We start from the raw sequence: 10,672 nt of genomic DNA, 5'->3' as shown, positions 1-10,672 counted from the left end.
CTGATACCCAGCGGAGCTCTTTTCCAGGGGCCCAACAATGTCCATTGCAATCTGCTTAAACGGGGTGGTAATCACTGGCATGGCCTGGAGGGGTGCTCGATCTGATTTACTGACAGCACTGCGTTCTGACAGTCTGGGCACGTTTTGCAATATTTCTGCACGTCAGTGTACATTGAAGGCCAAAAGAATTGAGCGGCTAACCTGAGGTATGTCTTGTAGTGACCTAGGTGTCCTGCCCGTGGAATGGTGTGTGCAAGGTGTAATACGAGTGAGCTGCAACTACTTGGCACCACTAACCTCCTGCTGTCTGACTCCTCCCCCTGGTAAGGAATGTCATTGTGTAGGGCATACACTGACCCACCTACTTGGGCGGTGTGATTATCAGAGGTTAGGACCTTGGTGAACAAAGACTGTAAGACAGGATCAGAGTGTTGTCCTGGAACTTGCCACTTGACATCTGAAATAGCATTTTTAGGCATTTCACAAGATACAGGTGCACCCACATATTTCTCTAATCACCGTTGCCGACGTGTCTTTGTGGGCCCTTTGGTTCCAGCCTTGCACAGACTATCGCATAAGACTGGCAGAGGCTGTAACCCAGATTGAGCTCGAGCCTTAGTCTGGGACCGTGTCATGACAAAACAAGATACATGCATTTTCTGGCTTGACATAGGCTCATGAGTTTTACCAAGACTTTTAACTTTGCTTAATAGATCATACAGCACAGGCAAATCCCGTCCCAAAAGCATTGTCACAGGTAAGTTTTCTACCACTCCCACTGTCAAATACTTTTGCCCATCCACCTCAACTGTAAGCTCTACCTGTGGCTCTGGCTTACAATCATCATGTACACACAAAACCTTGGTTTGCTGACTGTAATCAAGAGCACAAGGCACCCACCCTTTCCTTATGAATGACAGAGCTACCAGAATCCAGAAGCGCAGTAAGAAGTTTCCCCATTAACTTTTACTGGAACAGACCTCGACTCTCCCTCCCCATCCTGGTAGTCACTCTGCTCCCCTGGTCGAGGCAAATAACAGTCGAGCCAATTTTGGCCTCTTCAGAGGGCATACAGATGCCTTGTGTCCCTGCTGCTGACAATGATAACATATGACTAAGCAGTATGCCCCTTGTCACCCCCCCCCCCCCCCCCATTACCTTCAAAGGTCTTTCGAAAGCTGTCCCTGGGGCGGTTGTAGTTTCTGGTTTCCACCCGTATTGGCCGAGATGAGGCTCCCTTCCTGGTGTTCAGGTATTGCATAGCTAACTTTGCTGCCATCAGCCCATCCTCAGGTTCATGTTCCTTTACCCAGGTCCTGATGTCTGGTGAAAGTACCTGCTCCAAGATGATGGTCTGCCCAGCTGCTCCTTGGTCCTCTGCTCTGGCCGTATCCAGCGATGATAGAGGCCCTTCAGTCGGTGGTATGTGTCTGTCGGTGTCTTCCCAGATGGTGTTGAAGTGGCACGGAACTGTTGATGATAGGTCTTCGACAAGATGTCGAACTTGGCCAGCAGCGCCTCCCTCAGGTCTGTGTAACTGTTGGATTTGTCTTCATCCATGGCTGTGTAGGATTCCAGAGCTTTCCCAGTCAGCAGGGGAATCAGTCGGTAGGGCCACTCCTCCCTTGGCCACTGCCATGTCTTTGCCATGCGTTCAAAACGGAGAAGGTAATTTTCAATGTCCTCACCTTGTTGATAAATCGGCATCTTGGGCTCCTTATGCTGGACTGTAGGGGGGTCAACAGGAGGAGCAACCGGTCTACTAGGGAAAGAGAGCCCTGACTGGTCCAAGTCAGGGTTGTCATGTCGATCAACCCTTCTGGATCCTGGTGTCGGAAGATCCAGCCAGGGGCTCCCACCTTCAGCTGTGGTGGACTGCCTGGCTGAAAGGGCCTGTAAAGGCTGTTGGGAGGCCTCCAGTGAGATACGCAGGCCCCGGAGCTCTTCCTGAAGAAAATCATCTCTCCTCTGCTGGGTGGCCAAAAAGCTCCTGAAGAGATCAACCAATTCTGAGGTTGAGAGATTACCCTCTGACGATGGCCCAGGCTGCAGCGGATGGGTTTTTGGTTTTACCCCTTGCTCCTTAAAACCTTGTGCCTCCTCCTCTGCCGATTCCCACTCATCCTGATCCTTCCCATACTTCACCAGTGGCTGCTTGGTTTGAGATCGTAGCCCAGATCTCTTCCTAAAACCACGCTCAAGCTTGCGACTGGCCATCCCACCACTGCCACCATGTGTTACAAGAATTGTGGGTTCTTCAATGTAGAAAAAAATGGCTGGAGTCACTGAAGCAGATTGAGGTGTTTTATTTTACAAAAAGTGTGGGGAAAAAACTATGATATCCAAAAACTAAAGAAGCTGGAAAAAAAATACCTGGGCATATGCCTTCTCGGGCCTGCAGCTACCCCAGACTGAACCACCTGAGCCTTCTTCCTTGGTTTTTATGGCGGTTGGCAACCAACCAGATGGAGCATTACCGCCCTCTTCTGTCCCATCGTGGAACACCATCTTCCCCTACTTCTAACCCCTACACCTAAATCCTACCTCTAAATCCTAAACACAATCCCTAAACCTAAATCCTATCATACAATCCTGTATCCCTCAAATAATCTAAAAGAACCCTAACACTCTCCCTATCCTCCATCCTCAGAACTCCCTCCAGACTGATCTCACCCTTCCCCATGTTCCTCCACCTGTCCCTCATCACCCTCCTCTCCACCTCATACCTGCAACACCTCAGAAGTACGTGCTCTACCGACTCTTCCTCACCACAGCCCAGTGTCGTGCTTCCCCATCACCTTCAAAGTCCCGTTCAGCCCACAGTGTCCCAGCCTCAGCCTCACATTCACTACTTCCTCCCTCCTCTGCCCACCTCCACCCCTACACCCTCTAGCTTGCACACTCCTCTGAAACCTATACAAGTGCCTACCGTTCTTCTCTCTGTCCCACCTTCCCTGTCACATGCCCATCACCCTCTCCCTCACTATCACCTTCACCTCAGCCCTACTCACCCTCACATTCATCTCCACCGTCCTCTTCACCAAACGCCCCCTTTGCCAACTCATCTGCCTTCTCATTCCCCTCCACCCCCACATGTGCTGGTACCCATAAAAACCTAAAAACCCTTCTCATACACCTGTTGTGAGCCCTAACCTAGTCCTAGTCCTAGTCCTAGTCCTAGTCCTAGTCCTAGTCCTAGTCCTAGTCCTAGTCCTAGTCCTAGTCCTAGTCCTAGTCCTAGTCCTTCCTCCTCAACTCCAACAAACACCAGTCCACCTGAACCTTTGTTGCCAGTGACTTTTAAGTGCCAAGCCCCTCCCTCTGGACCAAACCATAATGACCTGGCAGATAACAAAACTGCATAATAAAGGGGAAAACGACACATAATAGGCCATCTACAAAAGACCTTATAAACAAGAACAAACTCATACAAAACCCTACCAGTAGTACAAAAGAAATAAACTCCAAAATCATAACAAAAGACAACTAATTGCCTAATTACTTGGCTGCCCACATGGTATGCCCCACCATTTGCACACCTGTGCAGAGGAAGTGCAGACGGCTACTTCCTGTTGCCTATAAAACCCCGCCCCTCTGAGCAGCTCTGGTTCAGACCCAGTGACTGTGGAGGAGCGAGACAGCAGTTAATCTCAGCAAACAATTAAGGGATTGTGAGTGAATAAATAACCTGACTTTGCCTTAACAGTAGTGGTGTGTTTTCTTGACTCTATGACTGTAAGGGAAGGTGGAAATGGTCGATTGTGATTGTATTGTGGTGCGTGCACTCACCACAATGGCAGAGGGGAATATGGAATGTGACCTGGTTTGTAACTGAGTGCCATGTGCTGCTGTCTCCTCAGTGACGGGCCGTCGTCACAGACACAAGCTTCCATGATGAGTGGCAGGTGTGTGAGAGGGGAAGCAAACAGTTGTTGACTGTGGCAGAGTGGCAGTGTTGCAGGCAGCATTTGTCCAAAGGAAACTATTACATAGAAACGTCCCCATGAGGACCCGTGGACTGAGCTGGACTGAGGTGAACACTGTAAATACACTGTGTGGACATGAATGGGTCATGGCACTCAAACGAGACACTGGCTTTATTGCTTACTCAGAAAAGCAAAAGCTTGTGCACCACTCATCCACACACGTATGCAAACATATCAGGTCATCATTTTAACAGTTTTTTAAAGGCTCACTAGCAACCACAACATGCAGTTGTCATGCCTGTAACAGCTGAATGTGGCGATTTCCATGTTGCTCAGCAAAACGCTTCACAAACGTATCCAGATCTAAAGCTTGTGTGTGTTTGGCTTCAATGCTGAGTACAGCCAAACTCGCTGGTCTCTTTTCTGTCATCGTAGACTGCAAACAGGTCTTTATGAGCCTGAGAGTTGAAAACCTTCGTTCACAGGATGCACTGCTCACAGGTAAAACAACTGCTATTTTACACAACCAGGACAACTCACAAAAAACATCCCAGTATGGGTCCAAAAATTGAGTGAACTCCATTAGAGTGGCAGGACTCCCCTCTCCCCCCTTCTTTTCTGTCTAGTACTCTCCTTGTCTGATGTAACTCATGTTTGAGATCCTCAATATTTGAATCGTGAGCTTCAGCCAATAAAAGAACAGCCTCCTCTCTCAAAAAAGTGGGACTTGATGGATTTAGTGCCTGGACACCTTGCATAGTGTTACAATTTGTGTTAGAAAATCTTCTTCCTGTTTCTCCAGTGGCGTTATCCAGAACTGGATGGCACACAGAGACACAAAAACTGTGTTTGCTGTCTGAAAGTCCATGCTGTCCCACGGTGGAGTGGGTGACAGCATCCTGAAGCACCTCTGCTGTCTGTCTTGACCTTTTTGGTTTTTCAGGGTTCCTACAAGTTTCAACAAATGAAATTTAAGACCTTTTAAGAACTTTTTTAAGACGTTTTGAATGAAATCTTACACCTGTTCGTGACACCATATGATAGCTTCATCAGTGGAATGCTGGGATGTGCTTCCCAACACACAAAATGCCTGTTGTGGTGCTGAACCAAGTGGATCGATACATGAAAAAAAAGAATCTCCAATGATGCATAGCAGCACCGACCACTGTGGAAAAAAGACTGATACAGAACTCTCAATTTCACCATTTATTAAGGCACTGAGAAATGAACACTGCCACTCTCCTTCCCTACAGAGAAGGCAACTGGAGTAGGGGAGTGAAATGAAAAGTTTAAAAAAAAATAATTTAAAAGTGAAAAATCAGTGTGTAAGAATTAGTGTGCATATCGGTGACATGTTGTATTGGGGTCCTGGGAACCTGGGCAGCGGTAAAAGACATGGTCGCTGGAGGAGGTGGAGGTGTGGCAGCAGGTGCTGGGTCAGATGTTCGATGTCCGGCTCGATGCAGCCTCTTACTCGTGTCTCATGTTTACCGGACGTCGCTTGCGACTCCAGAGCCTTTATCCCAATGTTCCCTCTTGAACTTTTTTTGGAACAAAGCACAAAGCTCGTGCGGATTTCCAGTAACTCTTTTACGTCAGCATTTAAATTCTTATCTGTCCAGCCACAGATCATTGAATCGGCACTCGCCCATTTTAGGTACCCGGTCAGACACACTGCGCATCCACCACATGTAACCTGCTCGACTTTCTGTGCAACACGGAACTCGGACCACACGAATGTGATACGCACCTTGAATCATTTTTCATTTGTGGTCGAACTGATTTCATTGTCGGACTCTCCTGCGGGAACATTTTTTTTAACACGGTAGATCAAACGTAACGTCAATTTAAGACCTCCTACCAAAATTTAAGACTTTTTAAGGGCCTTAAATTTCGGATTGTTGAATTTTAGACTTTTAAGATCGCGCGGGAACCATGGTTTTTGCTGAGTTGTATCAATGTGACCAAGTTGACACAAATCCAGTGTTTCACTCCACTCCTCCGAAGAGGCTTGAGTACTGGACTGGTGTCTCTTTAAGTGCTTCAATAAGTTCAACAGCCAAAGTTTGGAGTCACTCAAGACCTTTTGGAACAGAACAAGACATCCAGCAAAATTCAGATCAATCCCTCTTGCTTCAACAGCTCTTTGTGGGTGGTTCTCAGATGCACTCTCTTCAAGCACCTGTACTGTTGCAGCCAACCTGTCCATAACATTGCGTCATGCTACGTACCTACAGGCCCAACGTGTAGCACTAAGCTGCTGGAGCTCCCTTGGTGCACCATCAAACATCTCCCTCCGCACTTCCAGCCATCTGTTATGCACATAAGACCCAGATATGAATACAAACATTCGTTCTAACAATGAGAAGAAGTGTCACGCATCCGCCAGTCTTTTTAGAGTCGACTGTGACTGAGTTTAAGCAGTGTGCATTACAGTGAACACAGAAGGCATGTTTGGCTACTTCTGTTATTTTTGCTTGGACACCTGCATGTGCCCCATCGCTGCAGCGCCATCGTAGCCTTGGCCTACAAGGTTTTCTTTGTACTCCATCCATTTGTTGTCTTCCGCTTATTCCTATTAAGGGTCGTGGGGGGGTGGAGCCTATCCCAGCATCAACAGGCGAGAGGCGGGGTTCACCCTGGACAGGTCGCCAGTCCAACGCAGGGCCAACACACAGAGACAGACAACCATTCACACTCACATTCATACCTACGGTCAATTTAGAGTATCAATCAGCCTCGTCCCTAAATTGATGTCTTTGGACTGTGGGAGGAAGCCAGAGTACCAGAGAGAACCCAGCAGGAACAGGGAGAACATGGAGACTCACCCAGAAAGATCCTGTGATGGAGCCGGGACTCGAACCTGGAACCTTCTTGCTGTGAGCCCACAGTGCTGACCACTGCACCACCGTGCAGCCTCCGCATGCTTCTCAAGAAAGCATATAATCTTGTCACTTAGGGCAGCAGCAGCCAGGCGTTCTGCCGCTTCAAACTCCAGAAAGCTCTCGTGAACCACACCCTTGTAAAAATATCTCAGAACAAATGATATTTGCTCTTTTTTCTCTTTCTTTTTTTAGTTTCATCTTCAATCACTGAAAACTGCCTGCTCTTTTAACCTCTTGGATGCAGCCAAGCATTCAAGTATTTCATTTTGTGTTGTTTTACTGGTATATTTTAAATTCCCAGCTTCTTGTTCAAGTCTTTTTTTAACGATGGGCTTATGGTTACCCAGCAAATCTAACATAGCTAGAAAACCACCCTTTTTTTCAGAGTCAGGAGACTCCCTGCGACCCCGCTGGGCTGTGTTTTCTGTGGCTGTTAGAACTAAAATCTCAGCTCGTGTTTTAATGTAGTACTGATTTTCAGTTACCTGTTTCTTATTTTGCTCATCCATGAGTCCAATCACTGAGGTATTTTTGTCCATAATTTTCTTGTTCTCTGTCTATGCAAACATTGCATTTCCATGGCTTTCAGATCTGGCATGAGAAGAGAAACCACTTTCTTTCATTGTGGCCTTTTTCCAGTTACAGTCGCCCTCGAATGAGGTGAAAACAGTCCTTGGAGCATCAGGGAGGGGAAAATGCCTGCAGGCGAAACAGGAAGCGGCATCTTTTGACTGCGACTCCTCCAACCATGGACTAGATTTGTACCAGTCGCTGAGGAAGCTTCTCCTGGCTCCTCCCTGGAAGGTCTTAGGGCAACTTTCTGGCTTAGGCTGTGCTGGCCTCTCATACCTGGACTTGGATACGTCTAGAAGATGGAGAGGAGGAAAGATTCTAACTGAAATACAGCTGAACTAGTTATACAAGAGAACAACAAGTAGAAACACAATTTGGAACTGTCATTGATTAGTTATAACCATCAGGCTGTGTGAACACACACAGCATAACATTTTGGCCTGGGAGGGAATTTTTCAGGTTAATTTGTTTAATTTCTTAATTTAACCCGAGCAATAGATCTAAAATACTTTGTACACAAAATACTATATTAAACAGCCCACGGCCCAAGCGGCCATACTTGGTCTTAGTAGGATAAATACTTGGCCAAACGAGCTGGAAGATCTTCCCAAAGACGAGGAGCCCCAGCGGCAGGTTAGTGGCTCCCTCAAACAGCACCAGCATCATTCTCACAAACGCTTTCCCTTCAAGAACGTGACTAAATATTCAAGTTTCACATGCTGACATTACAGGAATCACAGAGGGAGAAAATGGAGGCGCGGCGTAAACTGGGTGAGGCTAAAGCCCAAACACACCGACTGAGAAGCGCCCTGAACGAGACCCGCAGGAGGCACACGGAGTCCCTGAAGAAGATGGATGGATGGGAGGAGCTGGTCCAGCATGGCTTCCTGATATTTAATGGTTGACAGCAAATGAAGCTTTCTTCATCCATGATTGTATCATGTACCTTTGGATCGCTGGTAACCAGGGCAACAGCATCTGTGTCTTTCATGCAGCCGCTCATTCTTGGTAGCACATTGAGACGCAGCACAGGATGGTGGAGCTGCTGGCCTCCCAGTTCCAGGTGTTCATAGCTTCAGTTTAAATGCCTGTGTGGTTCCTGTCCTGTTCCACCACCTCAACATCTGGGCATCACTTTAGTTTCCACAGAGGTTGGAGGATCAGATCGCTAAGGCCCAGTACAACTCTCAGGCCCTACGGCAGGAAGTAGCCAACAAAGAACACGTGTGTAACACGGTACGAAGAGAACCTGAAGATATTTCATGGAAGCCTTTGTTCCTTGTATGCTAACACTGACCACATCTTGTCACAGCTGCTGAATCAACACAAAGAGGACGTGGAGAAGATGGAGCTGATGAGGACACTGCACTATGAGACAGTGAGCTGCCTCGGTGACCTGAGGTCCATGGGCCACCTTTTGACTAAGAGGGCCCAGGGACGAGATCCAGGTCTTCCCACTCTTCTTGGTGTCTCAGGTGAGCTTGAACCTCCTGCTAACAGGAACAAGAACAAGTCCAGGAATGAGCTGTACCACATGGATCAGTGTCGCGTGTTTTCTCTGCAGCATTCGTCCCAGAGCCGGAGGAGGACGATGACTGGAGGAGCTGCAGTGCTGCAGAAAAGACTGGGAGACGTTCTACAGCTCCGTCGTGAGGCCAACAGCTGTCAGAGGCAGCGAGGAGGACGTTACGCCAAGGACTGTGGTTTTTACCGGGTCAGTTTAATGTTCTTCAGATGACTAACCTCTAATATTGGAGCCTTTCACATTGTGTGTGTGTGTGTGTGTGTGTGTGTGTGTGTGTGTGTGTGTGTGTGTGTGTGTGAGGGTCCTCTTGCAACATCAGGCCTACTACACCTGTTGGTGGACCTCTGTCTCAGTCTATCAGCCAGTAGGATGCCTTCACTGACTGATTAACCTCTGTAATTATACGATATATGTATATTTAGTTGTTTAATTTTGAGTAATTGTGTGACTGTTCGCAAACCTGTGTTCAATATTTAATCAGGAGTATATTTAGTAGTGTATCTAATACCATTTGCACGATTTGAGTTACATATATGGTTAATTATTTGAACCATTTATTGGGAAATAAATCCGAAATTAAATAATTAATTTGAGTTTGTTTATTTTTACACATTGCTTTTAATTTTAAGTAAAAAGTAATAAAAGTAAAAGAATTACGATTTGAGAAATGAAAATTATTTGAGGAAAATACTGTTAGGAGAAAGGTTGTGGCTTTAAGTTATGTTCATTTTCTTTGAAATTTACATTTGAAATGTTGAGCAATAACTCATTTTGTGTTTGTGTCTTTAAAAGGTTATCCACCTGCGACACTGGTACTGCAATACTACTACTACATCACACTACAACTGTTATTCTCCTACTGGAGAACTGATCTGTCATTGAGAACACAATCCTTACAAAATAAAACCAAGAAGAAAACCCCTCAAGCCTTTTTTTCAAGTTTTGGCAGGAACTGATATTAAACCTAAAATAACTTGACAGATATATAAAGATATAGTATCCACACACACAATAGACAAGAAACTCTTCTTCTGAGACAATTTTTCTCCTCCTGCGTCCTCTCGTTGCGTCTGGGTGCCCTCTTGTGGACAGAGAAGACACAGCAACCTCCACGTCAAGTTTGGCAAAACCATATTAGCTTATTTTCATAAGTCCATAATAAACCATCTGTTGAAACTAGTTTGTTTGACACTAAACCTGGTTTGCTTGCTTGAACCACTGAGACACAAAATTTACCGTAATAACTCTGACCCATCATCCAAGCTCACCAAAATATTGTCACAGAAACTTGATGCGCCTCCTGCCTGAATGTTTTGTGACCCAGTAGCAAAGACGCTAACAGTTTCAAACTCACAAACTACTCACCCCAAAAAAACAACGAAAGGTACGTTCCTAGGACACAGCATCCTGATCAGGTGATACTGACAGGTTAAAACAGAATGACTCCAGTAATAAAGAGGTTAAACCATCAAACATGGCTGCTCGGTCCTCCGTATTCCCACTTTCAAAGCTGTGCACCAAGACAAACACTTTATTCACACCTACTGAGAGCCAGGTGAGAGATTTGAGCCGTAGCTGAAGCCTATGTTGAAACTACTGAAGCTGACGCAACCTTAAATGTGTGGAGCACAAAAAACCCATCCTAAGACAGAACTTGGACCGAGTCTTCATACACAGCTGGTGCAACCACAGCCGGCAGTTAAATGAAGAGCGGCCATTTTCAAATCTACTACTGCAGGGTTTTTAGGTCAATGAAGAACAAC

The sequence above is a fragment of the Aulostomus chinensis genome, chromosome 5 (assembly GCF_037954235.1).
Source record: "Aulostomus chinensis isolate RoL2024-O1b breed Wild chromosome 5, RoL_Achi_v1.0, whole genome shotgun sequence".
NCBI lineage: Eukaryota > Metazoa > Chordata > Actinopteri > Syngnathiformes > Aulostomidae > Aulostomus > Aulostomus chinensis.
This window is presented reverse-complemented; position numbering follows the sequence as displayed.